This window comes from Hyperolius riggenbachi, chromosome 3, assembly GCF_040937935.1.
Source record: "Hyperolius riggenbachi isolate aHypRig1 chromosome 3, aHypRig1.pri, whole genome shotgun sequence".
Lineage (NCBI taxonomy): Eukaryota > Metazoa > Chordata > Amphibia > Anura > Hyperoliidae > Hyperolius > Hyperolius riggenbachi.
Genome location: NC_090648.1, coordinates 470,966,440 through 470,979,941, shown reverse-complemented (window position 1 = coordinate 470,979,941; position 13,502 = coordinate 470,966,440). Strand labels below are relative to the sequence as shown.

General features: G+C 47.4%; 1 protein-coding gene across 2 annotated transcripts in view; it reads left to right on the top strand.

Annotated features, from left to right (window-relative positions):
- Positions 1-1,464: 1,464 nt before the first annotated feature.
- Positions 1,465-13,502, top strand: part of KRAS (KRAS proto-oncogene, GTPase) — a 35,907-nt gene continuing 23,869 nt past the window's right edge. Inside the window, exon 1 of one of the 2 annotated variants that reach the window (XM_068277997.1) lies at positions 1,465-1,607. The gene's annotated coding sequence lies outside the window, so the exon portion shown is untranslated. The remainder of the gene's footprint in view (positions 1,608-13,502) is intronic. The other variant, XM_068277998.1, reaches the window with a different exon arrangement.

Below are 13,502 nucleotides of genomic sequence, written 5' to 3'. Positions count from 1 at the left end.
GTCTCTTTCCACCTATGTCTCTCCCTGGGCTATATGTATTGTGCCAAGAATAATTCCGGGCATGACCCAGTCATGCTTGGCGAAATAAACAATTCTGATTCTGATTCTGATTCTGATTTCAGGCGATTTCCCGGCGATCGTGTTTCAGTGCTATAGAAGCGCTAAACGTGATCACGCAAAAATCGCTGCAGTGTCCAGTGATTTTTCTGTGCTAATCACGGAAAAATCACTCCCGCATAATCGCCGCCGTTTTGCGTTTTTAAGTGTGAATGGGGCCTAAATATACTTTTCTAGTGGTTCTGGGTCACGCTGAGCTGCTTGAGTATTTTGCTATAATCGTATGGGAGTACTGGTCCTCTTTACTGATAACATAACTGCATGGGCTGAAAGGTCCTCTTTACTTGATAACTTAACTGTACAGGGTTGACAGGTCTTCTTCACTTGATAACTGCAGAGGGGTGACAAGTCCTCTTACTGATAACATAACTGCACAGGAGTGACCGTTCCTCTTATTGATAACATAACTGCACAGGGGTGGCAGGTCCTCTCTACTGATAAGATAACTGTATGGGGGGGGGGGGGGGGGGGTGACAGCTCCTCTTTACTTGATAACATAACTGTATCTGTATGCATGGGGTTGAAAGGATCTCTTACAGATAAAATCACTGCACAGGAGTGACAGGTCCTCTCTGCCTCTGACACAGGAGACCTGGGTTCAAATCTTAGCTCTGCCTGTTCAGTAAGCCAGAACCTATTCAGTAGGAGACCTTGGGCAAGTTTTAACACTGCTACTGTCTACTGAGTGTGCTCTTGTGGCTGCCTCGCAAGTGCTTTGAGTCCGACAGGAGAAAGGTGCTATACAATTACTGCAATTATTATTAATGATAACATTACTGCATGGGGTGACATGTTCTCTTACTGATAAAATCACTGCAAAGGGGTGACAGGTCCTCTTCCCTTCATAAAATCACTGGACAGGGGTGACAGGTCCTCTTTACTTGATAACATAACTGCATGGGGGTAACAGGTCGTCTTTACTATCTTAATAACATAACTGCACAGGGGTGACAGGTCCCCTTTCTGATAAAATCACTGCACAGACAGCAGTGACAGGTTCTCTTAGTGATAAAATAACTACACAGATCCTTTTCTTGGTCCGTTCTCCTCTCTCCTGTAGCTTTTCGCTCTACTGTGTAGGAAGCCGCTGCGCATGTCTATTCTCACCAGCCGCGCGCTCCCGCCACCCCCACCGCGCGCTCTCGTATGCTGAAGATTGGGTAGTGCTTTCGAGGGGCGTATCTAGGTTCAACGGGAGGGGCCCAGGAAGTCAGGAAGGCGTGGTCATCCTGTAACGGGAGGGACCCGGCACATGGGGAAGGTGTGGTTAGCTCCGGAGGGAGTGGTCTAGCTTACAGGAAGGCGTGGTGTCATTGGCGGTCTCCTCCCTCCTGCCAATGGCAGCCGTGGATTTGTGTTGACGTCAGGCAGAGCGGCTGGATTATTTATAGATCGTATTTAAAGAGCCCCTGGGAGTCTCCAGAGCGGCCTGTGTGCGGCCTGCGCAGTGGTGGAGAGGGATGAGGCGCTGAGCCGAGCTGCTGAGCGAGGTGAGTCCCTGCCAGGTGGTCTTATGTGGTCAGACGTGGTGGAGGGGACTGCTGGGTGTCTGATGGTGCATAGCTAGGGAAGGGATCTGGGGGGTCCTTATGGTGCAGTGTGGGCCCAATAGGGGGAGGGGCGTTTGGGGGTGCCCAGTCCTTCAGTGTGGGGGTGCCCAATGCAGCAGTGACCAAGTGGAGGGTGGGTTTGTTGGGGTCCTAGTGGGAGAGAGTCCTGTGGGATGTATCCAATATAGACTTACAGTGTGAGGGCAGGAAGGTGCCTTGTTGCCTGGGGTTTGTAATGGACTCCTGATGTTGATTTTGAGAGGGGAAAGGGCCTCTGGGTTCTCATATGCTTCATATTTTGTGTGTGTGTGTGGGGGGGCATAGGTGAAGGGGTTTCACAGATACTGCAGCATGGAGGGCTGTTGTCCAGTGCCCCAGTATTGGGGTCCTTTATCTTCTGGAGGCTGCTTTGTATCCCTGTGATTCATTTTAAGTGGGATCCCATGTGATTATCTATGGAGTTATGGAATGGAAGGGCTCTAGTGTGTGCATGAGTTATTTAGCATGTAATGTGGTTGAAGAGACCTGGTGTGGTGTTCATGCATTTATCTAGAAACTCCTGTTGGCCCCTGATCAGACAGGGATGGGGTCCTAGGTAAGATAGCTGATGGGTTACTTATATTTTTTTTGTATGATTTTTGATGGGGGCTAGCACCCACTAGGCCCCTAGACACTCTCCAGGCCCTAGGCAGCTGCCTAGGTTCCCTTATACAAAATCTGGCTCTGCCTGTAATACTGTGTTGTGCTGTCTGTGTGACACTGGGGTGACATGTAGGCTTCTGTGTAGTCTTGCAATGTATGGTGGTTGTCTGGGACTGAAGTACAGAGAAGTTTCAGGGATTATGATTTATTTGTGATTCTGTGTGGCCTGGGGGATTGGGTGGCCAGTACCCTGGAGGTTTAATGCAGTTCTGTTATTCTCATTGCTTAGGAAACCTATAAGGCCTGTCTTTCCTGCATTCTGCTAAACCAGAAGTTTCTGGGTCCCACCTGTGGCCTTGTGGTGTGCCTCATTTCTATGAAAGATCTCACTGATGTATGCTCCTCAGTTCTTAAATCTCACATGAAGTGAGAGTGATATGGAGGCTGCCATATTTATTTCCTTTTGAACAATGCACATTGCCTGGCTGTCCTGGTGATCCTCTGCCTCCAGTTCTTTCAGCCCTTGACCCAAAACAAGTGTGCAGATAAGATGTTTGACTGGATCTGCCCCATGCTTGTTTCAGGTGTGTGATTCAGGCACTACTGATGCATTAGAGACCAGCTAGACTGCCAGGCAACTGGTATTGTCTAAAAGGAAATAAACATGGCAGCTGTCATATCCCGCTCACTTCAGGTGTTCTTAAAGTCCCTGCTCTCACAAGCGTTGTGGTTACCGCCTCTTTGGCACTATGACGTAGTAGTGCAGGTGTGCTTTTGCCTGCACTACTTCTAGGAACCCCTATGAATATGATAGTTGGTGGTATTTGAATGTGTGCTATGGAACCGTGAAATTTCCAACACTTACTGCTTCTATGCCAACGGCACTGAGGTGACTAGGGTACCCTGCGCCCGTCTCCTGGGCAATACGATCTCCAGTGATCTCAGCTGGAAGCTCAACATCACTGCAACCCAGCGGAAAGCCCAGCAGAGACTATTTTTCCTCGGTCAACTGGGCAAGCTCGGCATGGCCCAAGAGATTCTGACAAGTTTCTGTTCCGCCACCATTGAATCAATCCTCTGCTCTTCCATATTGGCTTGATATGCTGGCCTCACCACGGCGACAGACATAAACTTCAGAGGGTCATCAGGTCAGTGGAGAGAATCATTGGCAGACCCTCACTTGCCCTCCTGTACAACCCCAGACTGTGTTCTAGAGCAGTGTTTCTCAACACTTTATTGGTATGTACCCCTTTTAATACCCTGTACTGACCAAGTACCCCCTAGCATAGTAAACATTATCACAAGTACCCCTTGACAAATATATATTTAATCATAGAGCATGATAATTGGTTCTAAACCATTTCCAAGCATTTAATATTGCTTTTAATTAGCTAAAATACTAATTTGGAGTTGTTTATATAAGAATTGTAATTTTGTAAAACGCTAAATGTGGTGTTCTTGGCTAAGTATATGAAGCCCGAGTACCCCCTGGAACCATCAGAAGTACCCCCTGGGGTACGTGTACCACACGTTGAGAACCTAGGTTCTAGAGTGTTGAGGATCACCAGTGACCCCCTCCCATCCAGGTCACTGCTTCTTCAGCCCACTTCCATTGGGCTGGAGGTTTCAGGCCATCTTCACCAGGACCTCTAGACACTAACTTTTTCTTCCCCTCAGCTGTCAGCCTCCTGAACTCCCTCCACCCTCCCAATAGGACTGGATCAACCAATAAACCAGGCCAATTAATAACTAAATTAGACCCCCCCCCCCTTTTTTTTTTTTTTTTGTTTACTGTTGTTGGGCTGTTATGTCTTTGCTCTGTTAACTGCTCTGACTCCATCTATCTCTGCCAAACCAATTCCAGGCTGGGCCCTGTCATGCTTGGTGAAATAAATTTACAGGTAGTCCCCGACTTACGAATGACCCGCCAATATGAATGGCATGGATTCTGTGGGAACAAAAAAAAAATCAAATTGGACTTGTAGTTTTTGTGAGAATCTATTTAAAAAAAAGTCTTCAACTTCTATAAGCAGACAGAGGGGGACACTGGAGGCGCAGAGGGGGTGCAGGGGACAGACTGCAGTGTTCTGACTTAAGAACATAATAAGGTTAAGAACGAACCTACAGTCCCTATCTCGTTTGTTAACCGGGGACTACCTGTATTCTGATTCGGCTTGTGTGCAGGGAGACATTACACATAACAAAACTGGTGACACTAGTGCCATTAAATTGTTTGCTTAGCGCTTATTTTAAATATTTGTTTTGACTAAAGCCCTGTACGCATGGTGCATTAAACTCAGCTGAGGTGGCTGAGGACTGTCTCAGGCAAGACTCTAGCATGTGTCTAATGCTGGGCATACACTGTACGTTTTTGTACAGCGTAATCGGCTCGTCCCCGCGTGCACTTCATCTTCTGTTCGTTTCTTACCATTGTCCTGCCCGCGGTATCGAGCGGTGAATCGATGCGGCGGGTCATCGGAATTTAGCAATCGAGCCATCAGCGGCTCGATTACACGGTACAAAAACGTTCTGTGTATTCCCAGCCTAAGAGCCCCCTGATGCCTCCTAAATATCCAGCATGCTGGTTCTTCTGTGACGTCCAATGCCCAAACAACCACCGAGTGTATTTATTCTTTCTCCCCACCTGCCTGAAGCTGCTCCATCATGCATAGCGCATCGTTCCTCCTCCCTACATAGTACTGTACTCGTCTGTACGGAACTTGGCACAAGTTTGGTGACCCACCAGGAAACTTCGAGGAGTACCAGTAATGTGATTGGTTGCTGCTTCAACAGTTCTCCAATGACCGCACTCGCTACTTTAGGATTGTGTGTGTGTGTGTGTGTCTCACACATATATATAGTGGGGTATATAAGGGGGCTGGGAAGCCTCCCCCCCCCCCCCCCCCTCCAGGATTCTTTAAGGCAAGCATGTCCAAAGTCCAGGCCAAATGCGGCCCACCAAGCCTTTTCTGGTGGCCCTGAAGCTCTCTACAGTTAACTAAGTGACCTGCAGGCTGTAGCTGTAGTGACGTATGCAGGGGCCACTTGCGTACCCCCTTTACTGGCCTGTAGGTTATCAGCCACCACTGTAGCAGTAACAACCACTGATGAGCAGCCACCACTGTGCCTAGGGTTGCCGCGGTATGGTGGTATACTGGAAGGCACCTGTACCTATACTGGGGCAACTATATGTTAGCCCATCTATACGGAGGCAGCTATACTAGCCAATCTATACTTGGAGGCACCTGTGCTAGCTACAGTGGAGGCACCCATACTGGGGACAAATGCACCTATATACTGGGGCAACTATATTGGCTACCTATACTTGAGGCACCTACCTGGTTAACCTATCCTGGGGTCAACTATACTTGCTACCAGTACTGGAGGCACCTACCTGGCTAACCTATACTGGGGACACCAATAGCTGGCCAGTTTGGGTATTGGCTGGCCAGATCCCGACGTTTTCGAGTTCTGGCTGTAAAATACCTTAACTTTTTTTATTTTTTTTTATTTTAAGTTTACCTGAGCCAAAGCTCTGGTACAAAATCAGATACTTACTTACAGATACTCGGGATACTATTGAGGCTTCCCTCGCTACTCACTCCTTTTGTGTCCTACCTGATCATGCACCTCTATTACTGTGCACCCATGCTATGCATTTGAGTGAACCTAACTTGCCTAATCTCCATGCTCCCATCCAGTGACTAAGCATTACCTTGTACTCATACTGTGCTGTGTGATCTGGTTTTCTTGTATTCCTGTATTGTCATATTGCTGTATGTCACCCCTAAATATTGTCTGTAACCTAAATTAATGTCCAGCGCTGCATAATATGTTGGCGCTTTATAAATACAATAAATAAATAAATACAGTGGAGGAAATAATTATTTGACCCCTCACTGATTTTGTAAGTTTGTCCAATTACAAAGAAATGAAAAGTCTCAGAACAGTATCATTTCAATGGTAGGTTTATTTTAACAGTGGCAGATAGCACATCAAAAGGAAAATCGAAAAAATAACTTTAAATAAAAGATAGCAACTGATTTGCATTTCATTGAGTGAAATAAGTTTTTGAACCCTCTAACAATAAAAGACTTAATACTTAGTGGAAAAACCCTTGTTTGCAAGCACAGAGGTCAAACGTTTCTTGTAATTGATGACCAAGTTTGCACACATTTTAGGAGGAATGTTGGTCCACTCCTCTTTGCAGATCATCTCTAAATCACTAAGGTTTCGAGGCTGTCTCTGTGCAACTCTGAGCTTGAGCTCCCTCCATAGGTTTTCTATTGGATTAAGGTCCGGAGACTGACTAGGCCACTCCATGACCTTAATGTGCTTCTTCTTGAGCCACTCCTTTGTTGCCTTTGCTGTATGTTTTGGGTCATTGTCGTGCTGGAACACCCATCCACGACCCATTTTCAGTTTCCTGGCAGAGGGAAGGAGGTTGTTGTTCAGGATTTCACGATACATGGCTCTGTCCATTTTCCAGTTAATGCGATTAAGTTGTCCTGTGCCCTTAGCAGAAAAACACCCCCAAAGCAAAAGGTTTCCTCCCCCATGCTTGACGGTGGGGACGGTGTTTTGGGGGTCATAGGCAGCATTTTTCTTCCTCCAAACACAGCGAGTTGAGTTAATGCCAAAGAGCTCTATTTTGGTCTTATCAGACCACAGCACCTTCTCCCAGTCACTCACAGAATCATTCAGGTGTTCATTGGCAAACTTCAGACGGGCCTGCACATGTGCCTTCTTGAGCAGGGGGACCTTGCGAGCCCTGCAGGATTTTAATCCATTGCGGTGTAATGTGTTTCCAATGGTTTTCTTGGTGACTGTGGTCCCTGCTAATTTGAGGTCATTCACTAACTCCTCCCGTGTAGTTCTAGGATGCTTTTTCACCTTTCTCAGAACCATTGACACCCCACGAGGTGAGATCTTGCGTGGAGCCCCAGAGCGAGGTCGATTGATGGTCATTTTGTGCTCCTTCCATTTTCGAACAATCGCACCAACAGTTGTCACATTCTCTCCCAGCTTCTTGCTAATGGTTTTGTAGCCCATTCCAGCCTTGTGCAGGTCTACAATTTTGTCTCTGACATCCTTGGACAGCTCTTTGGTCTTTCCCATGTTGGAGAGTTTGGAGTCTGCTTGATTGATTGATTCTGTGGACAGGTGTCTTTTATACAGGTGACTAGTTAAGACAGGTGTCCTTAATGAGGGTGACTAATTGAGTAGAAGTGTCTAACCACTCTGTGGGAGCCAGAACTCTTAATGGTTGGTAGGGGTTCAAAAACTTATTTCACTCAATGAAATGCAAATCAGTTGCTATCTTTTATTTAAGGTTATTTTTTCGATTTTCCTTTTGATGTGCTATCTGCCACTGTTAAAATAAACCTACCATTGAAATGATACTGTTCTGAGACTTTTCATTTCTTTGTCATTGGACAAACTTACAAAATCAGTGAGGGGTCAAATAATTATTTCCTCCACTGTAAATACTCCATTGTCGCTGAGCGTGGCCCTTTTTTTTTTTTTTGGGGGGGGGCGGTTATCATACCGTCAAATTTCATACCGTTGCAACCCTAACTGTGCCAGCAGCAGTAATAGCCACTGATTAGGCCTTGTTCTTCCTCCTCCAAACATAGCGTTGATCCATGGGCCCAAACAGTTCTAGTTTTTTTCATCAGTCCACAGACTACTAACCCAAAACTTTTGTGGTAGTGTTCTGTGGACTGATGAAACAAAATTAGAACTGTTTGGGCCCATGGATCAACGCTATGTTTGGAGGAGGAAGAACAAGGCCTATGAAGAAAAGGGCACCTTGCCTACTGTGAAGCATGGCGCAGGGTCAATCGTGCTTTGGGGCTGTTTTGCTTCTGCAGGTACAGGGAAGCTTCAGCATGTGCAAGGTACCATGAATTCTCTTAAAGCCAATGGTTACCAATTTAAAAATAAAAAAAGTCAGATACTTGCCTAAGGCGAGGGAAGGCTCGATCCTAATGAGCCTTCCCTCTCCTCTCCCGGTGCCCTCGGTGCTGCGCTGGCTCCCCCGTTCGCGTCTGCCGCCGCAGGGATTTCGGAGGTCTTCGGGAGCACTCGGGCTTCCGAAGACAGGCCGCTCCATACTACGCGCGAGTGCGTCATAGAGGGCGCTCGCGCATGCGTAGTATGGAGCGGCCCGTCTTTGGGAGCCCGAGTGCTCCCGAAGGCTTCCGAAAGCTCCCTTCGGCTGCAGAAGTGGCAGTATTTGACCGAACTGGTCGAATACTGCTACAGGGGATCCTGCGCGGGACCGGGCACCGGGAGAGGGAAGGCTCATTAGGACCGAGCCTTCCCTCTCCTTAGGTGAGTATCCGACTTATATTTTTTTTTTTTTTTTTTTTTAATTCTTAAACATTCACTTTTTAAGTACCAGGAGATATTGGATGAAAATGTGATGCAGTCCGTCACAAACCTGAGGCTTGGGAGACGTTGGAACTTTCAACAGGACAATGATCCCAAGCATACCTCCAAGTCCACTAGAGCATGGTTGCAGATTAACCACTTGCCGACCAGGGCTTTTCTGAATGATCTGTGCTGCGTAGGCTCTCCAGCCCGCAGCACAGATCAGGTTTTAGACAGGGCGATCAGACTTGCCCCCTTTTTTCCCCACTAGGGGGATGTCCTGCTGGGGGGTCTGATCGCTGCCGACTCTCTGCGATTTGCGGGGGGGGAGGGCCTCTTCAAAGCCCCCCTCCGCAGCGCTTTCGGCGCTCCGTTCCTCTCCCTCCCTCTCCCTTTCCCTCTGAGCTGCGCAGGACAGATATCCGTCCTGCGCATTGTAGGATAGGCTTCAGCCTATCAAATGACGGCGATCCCCGGCCAATCAGAGGCCGGGGATCGCCGATCTGCCTTACGGCGCTGCTGCGCAGCAGCGCCGTATGATGTAAACAGCGGGGATTTCTTCCCCGCGTGATTACATTTTGCCGGCGAGCCGCGATCGGCGGCTCTCCGGCTGTTCAGAGACATGGAAAGGCCACTCGAACGAGCGGCCCTTTCCATGGAAACTTGCAGACGACCAGTTCACGCCAATCGGCGTTAGCTGGTCGTCAAGAGGTTAAAGGCTGCACCCTTTTGGAGTGGCCATCGCAGTCACCAGATCTGATTAGGAATCTTTGGTGGGACTTAAAGGAAGCAGTTGCAGCGTGCAAGCCTAAAAATGTGACTGAACTAGAGGCTTTTGCCCATGAAGAATGGGCTAAGATGCCCGTAGATCGCTGCAAGACATGTGAGCACAGAAAAGACATCTGTGGTTATTTCATTATAAAGGTTATGTTCTATTTGTCTGACTTACAAGTGCCTCTTTGATTTAATTGTAAACAAGATGACTGAAATGATCAAGATCAATGTCAAACTGGACAAAACACTCAATTTTAGTGGGGGTTGAATAATTTTGACCACAACTGTATGCGTTAAGCACTTTGACTGTAGGTATCATTTGAAAAGGGATTTCTGGCATGCTTTGACACTTGAGTGACTGTGGTAGCCTCAGCAGCTGGGCTATTTGCCTTGTGACTCTTGGCTTTGTACAGTGGTTTGCAAAAGTATTCAGCCCCCTTGAAGTTTTCCACATTTTGTCACATTACTGCCACAAACATAAATCAATTATATTGGAATTCCACGTGAAAGACCAATACAAAGTGGTGTACATGTGAGAAGTGGAACGAAAATCATACATGATTCCAAACATTTTTTACAAATAACTGCAAAGTGGGGTGTGCGTAATTATTCAGCCCCCTGAGTCAATACTTTGTAGAACCACCTTTTGCTGCAATTACAGCTGCCAGTCTTTTAGCGTATGTCTCTACCAGCTTTGCACATCTAGAGACTGAAATCCTTGCCCATTCTTTGCAAAATTGCTCCAGCTCAGTCAGATTAGATAGACAGCATTTGTGAACAGCAGTTTTCAGATCTTGCCACAGATTCTCAATTGGATTTAGATCTGGACTTTGACTGCGCCATTCTAACACATGTATATGTTTTAAACCATTCCATTGTTGCCCTGGCTTTATGTTTAGGGTCGTTTTCCTGCTGGAAGGTGAACCTCTGCCCCAGTCTCAAGTCTTTATTACAGACTCAAAGATGTTTACTTCTAAGATTGCCCTGTATTTGGCTCCATCCCTCTTCGCATCAACTTTGACCAGCTTCCCTGTCCCTGCTGAAGAGATGCACCCCCTGAGCATGATGCTGCCACCACCTTATTTGACAGTGGGGCTGGTGTGTTCTGAGTGATGTGCAGTGTTAGTTTTCTGCCACACATAGCGTTTTGCATTTTGGCCAGAAAGTTCCATTTTGGTCTCATCTGAACATGTTTGTTGTGTCCCCCACATAGCTTGTGGCAAACTGCAAAGAGACTTCTTAGGCTTTTCTGTTAACAAAGGCTTTCTTCTTGCCACTCTTCCATAAAGGCCAACTTTGTGCAGTGCACGACTAATAGTTGCCCTATGGACAGATTGCCCCACCTGAGCTTTAGATCTCTGCAGCTAGTCCAGAGTCACCATGGGCCTCTTGACTGCATTTCTGATCAGCGCTCTCCTTGTTCGGGCCTGTGAGTTTAGGTGGATTGCCTTGTCTTGGCAGGTTTACAGTTGTGCCACACTCCTTCCATTTCTGAATGATTGCTTGAACAGTGCTCCGTGGCATGTTCAAGGCTTTGGAAATCTTAACATTTCTCAATAACTTTATCCCTGACCTGTCTGGTGTGTTCTTTGGACTTCATGGTGTTGCTCCCACTATTCTCTTAGTGCACGCCGAGTTTTGGAAATGCGTGCAGGAGGCCGGCACGCATGACATCAGACAGTGCATAGAGTGCACTGTCTGATGTTCACACTGCATGCGTTCCGGACCTGTGCAGTCCAGGAACGCATGCTGCACGCATTTTTTGCAAAAAAAAAAACGTGCGGCTGTTCGATTCACTTTTCAGTGATGGGATCAGCCACGCAATGCATACGACGCAGATGGCGTGCTTTCGCATGCGTTGCGTTCCGCACGCATGGCCGTCCGCATTTGTAATGTGAAAGGGGCCTTAGACAACCTCTGAGGCCGTCACAGAGCAGCTGTATTTGTACTGACCTTAGATTACACACAGGTGCACTCAGTCATTAGCACTCATCAGGCAATGTCTATGGGCAACTAACTGCACTCAGACCAAAGGGGGCTGAATAATTATGCACATCCCACTTTGCAGTTATTTGTAAAAAAAAAATTTGGGAAACATGGGATTTTCGTTCCACTTCTCACGTGTACACCACTTTGTGTTGGTCTTTCACATGGAATTCCAATAAAATGTATTCACGTTTGTGGCAGTAATATGACCATGTGGAAAACTTCAAGGGGGCCGAATACTCTTGCAAACCACTATCTCCTTTCTGAATCTGCAGAGGATAAATATGGTCGCTGCGATTCTAATAGTTTGGGCATGCATGCAGCTTAGAAATGGGCCAATTAAACGCCTATCCTGACCATTTTTATCTTCAGGTAAGGCAAGTCTGAAGCATTTTTTAAAATAGAGATGCTCACCTAAGTGGAGGGAAGGCTCTGGGTCTTATACAGCCTAGGCTCTGGGTCTTATACAGCCTTCCCAGTCTCCTCATGGTCCCCGCTTTCCTCCGTTGGAGATTTCAGCACTCTGGCTCCCAAAGACTGGCTGCTCTGTGCAGTGCATGTGCGAGAGGGCACTCTAGCAGTACGGAGCAGCCCATCTTCGGAAGACCCCTATTTGGACTCGTAAGTCCTTTAAGTTGTGGCTCTTTAGCTCTTCATATGTAGTAGTGGTCAAGATGGAAAGAACACCTCTATAAGTTAGTGTGGTCCCCCCCCCCCCCCCCCCCCAAAGGGCTCTTTCCAGCTCTGCTGGCTTTTAGTTGTGTGACGTCCATTGCTTGTGTGCGCAGCTCGCTCCCCTCTGTGCGTATGAGCCGGTGGAACAGGTTACCACACCCCGTGCACCTGTCTGGCATTGTTCTCTGCTAAGCTGGAGGTGCTGCTGCCTCACACAGCATGTCCTCCCCTCTGCATATTCTTTCCTCTTCCCGTCTGAGACACTCTATGACTGACTGACTGACTGACTGACTGACTCCTGTCTAATGGGCAACACAGCAGCAGGCAGGTCTGACTTCCCTGTCTGCAAGAATGAGTGAGGGAGGGATCAGCAGCAGCCGCATAGTGTTGCAGTGTATTAAATTGTCAGATTCCCGCCGAACTCTAAGGCGTGGAACCCACTGAAAACCGCAAACGCAACCGCTAGCGTTTTGCCTGAGCGGTTTGCAAGCGGATTCATGCGCGTTTTTGGTCGTGTTTTGCAACATTGTATTTTTTTTCCCCAGTGGGTGCCTAGCGTTTTGCGTTTTTATCCTGATTGGTCCTGTGAATTATTTTTCATTTTGTTAGTGTGCTGAACCGCAAAACGCTAGCAAAACCGCTCAGTTTAGGTTTTGCTGAGCGTTTCCGCTAGCGGTTCAATACTTTACATTGAAGCGCTAACGCTCCCAAAATGCTGCATGTCCTGCGTTTGCGTTTCTGAGAAACGCAAACGCTCCTGTGGAAGTTGCCCCATCCATTAACATTAGCCCAGCGTTTTGGCAAACTGCTAGCGTATCGCAGTGCTGCCAAAACGCTGCCAAAAGCGCTCCTGTGGGTTCCAGCCCTTAGGGATCAGACACACTAAGCGCTTTCAGGTCATCAGTGTTTCTGAGCGCTTTAAAAAAAATTGCTTCCACTCGTGCAAAATATAGCCACCCAGCAATTTTTTTTTTTTTTTTTTTTTCCAAGCTACCTGCTGGGAAAATAATTCTGGAGAGAACACTGTAGCGTCTGAGCCCTTATAGCGATTGAGACAAGGTACAGATTAGTCACTAGCCTGCAGGCTAGTGACTCATCTGTATGGCACTGTGCTCTGAACTATCACCCAGACCTTACTGTCTAAAAACAAGCAGTCATCAACAAGATAAGACAACTTCCCAGTGAGGCGCAGACATGAGTGGCCACCTTCTGTCACTCAGGCTTATTTAAGGACAACTGTAGTGAAAACAATATGTGGAGTCTGCCATCATTGTTTCCTCTTAAAGGAATACTGTAGGAGGGTCGGGGGGAAAATGAGTTGAACTTACCTGGGGCTTCTAACGGTCCCCCGCAGACATCCTGTGCCCGCGCAGCCACTCATCG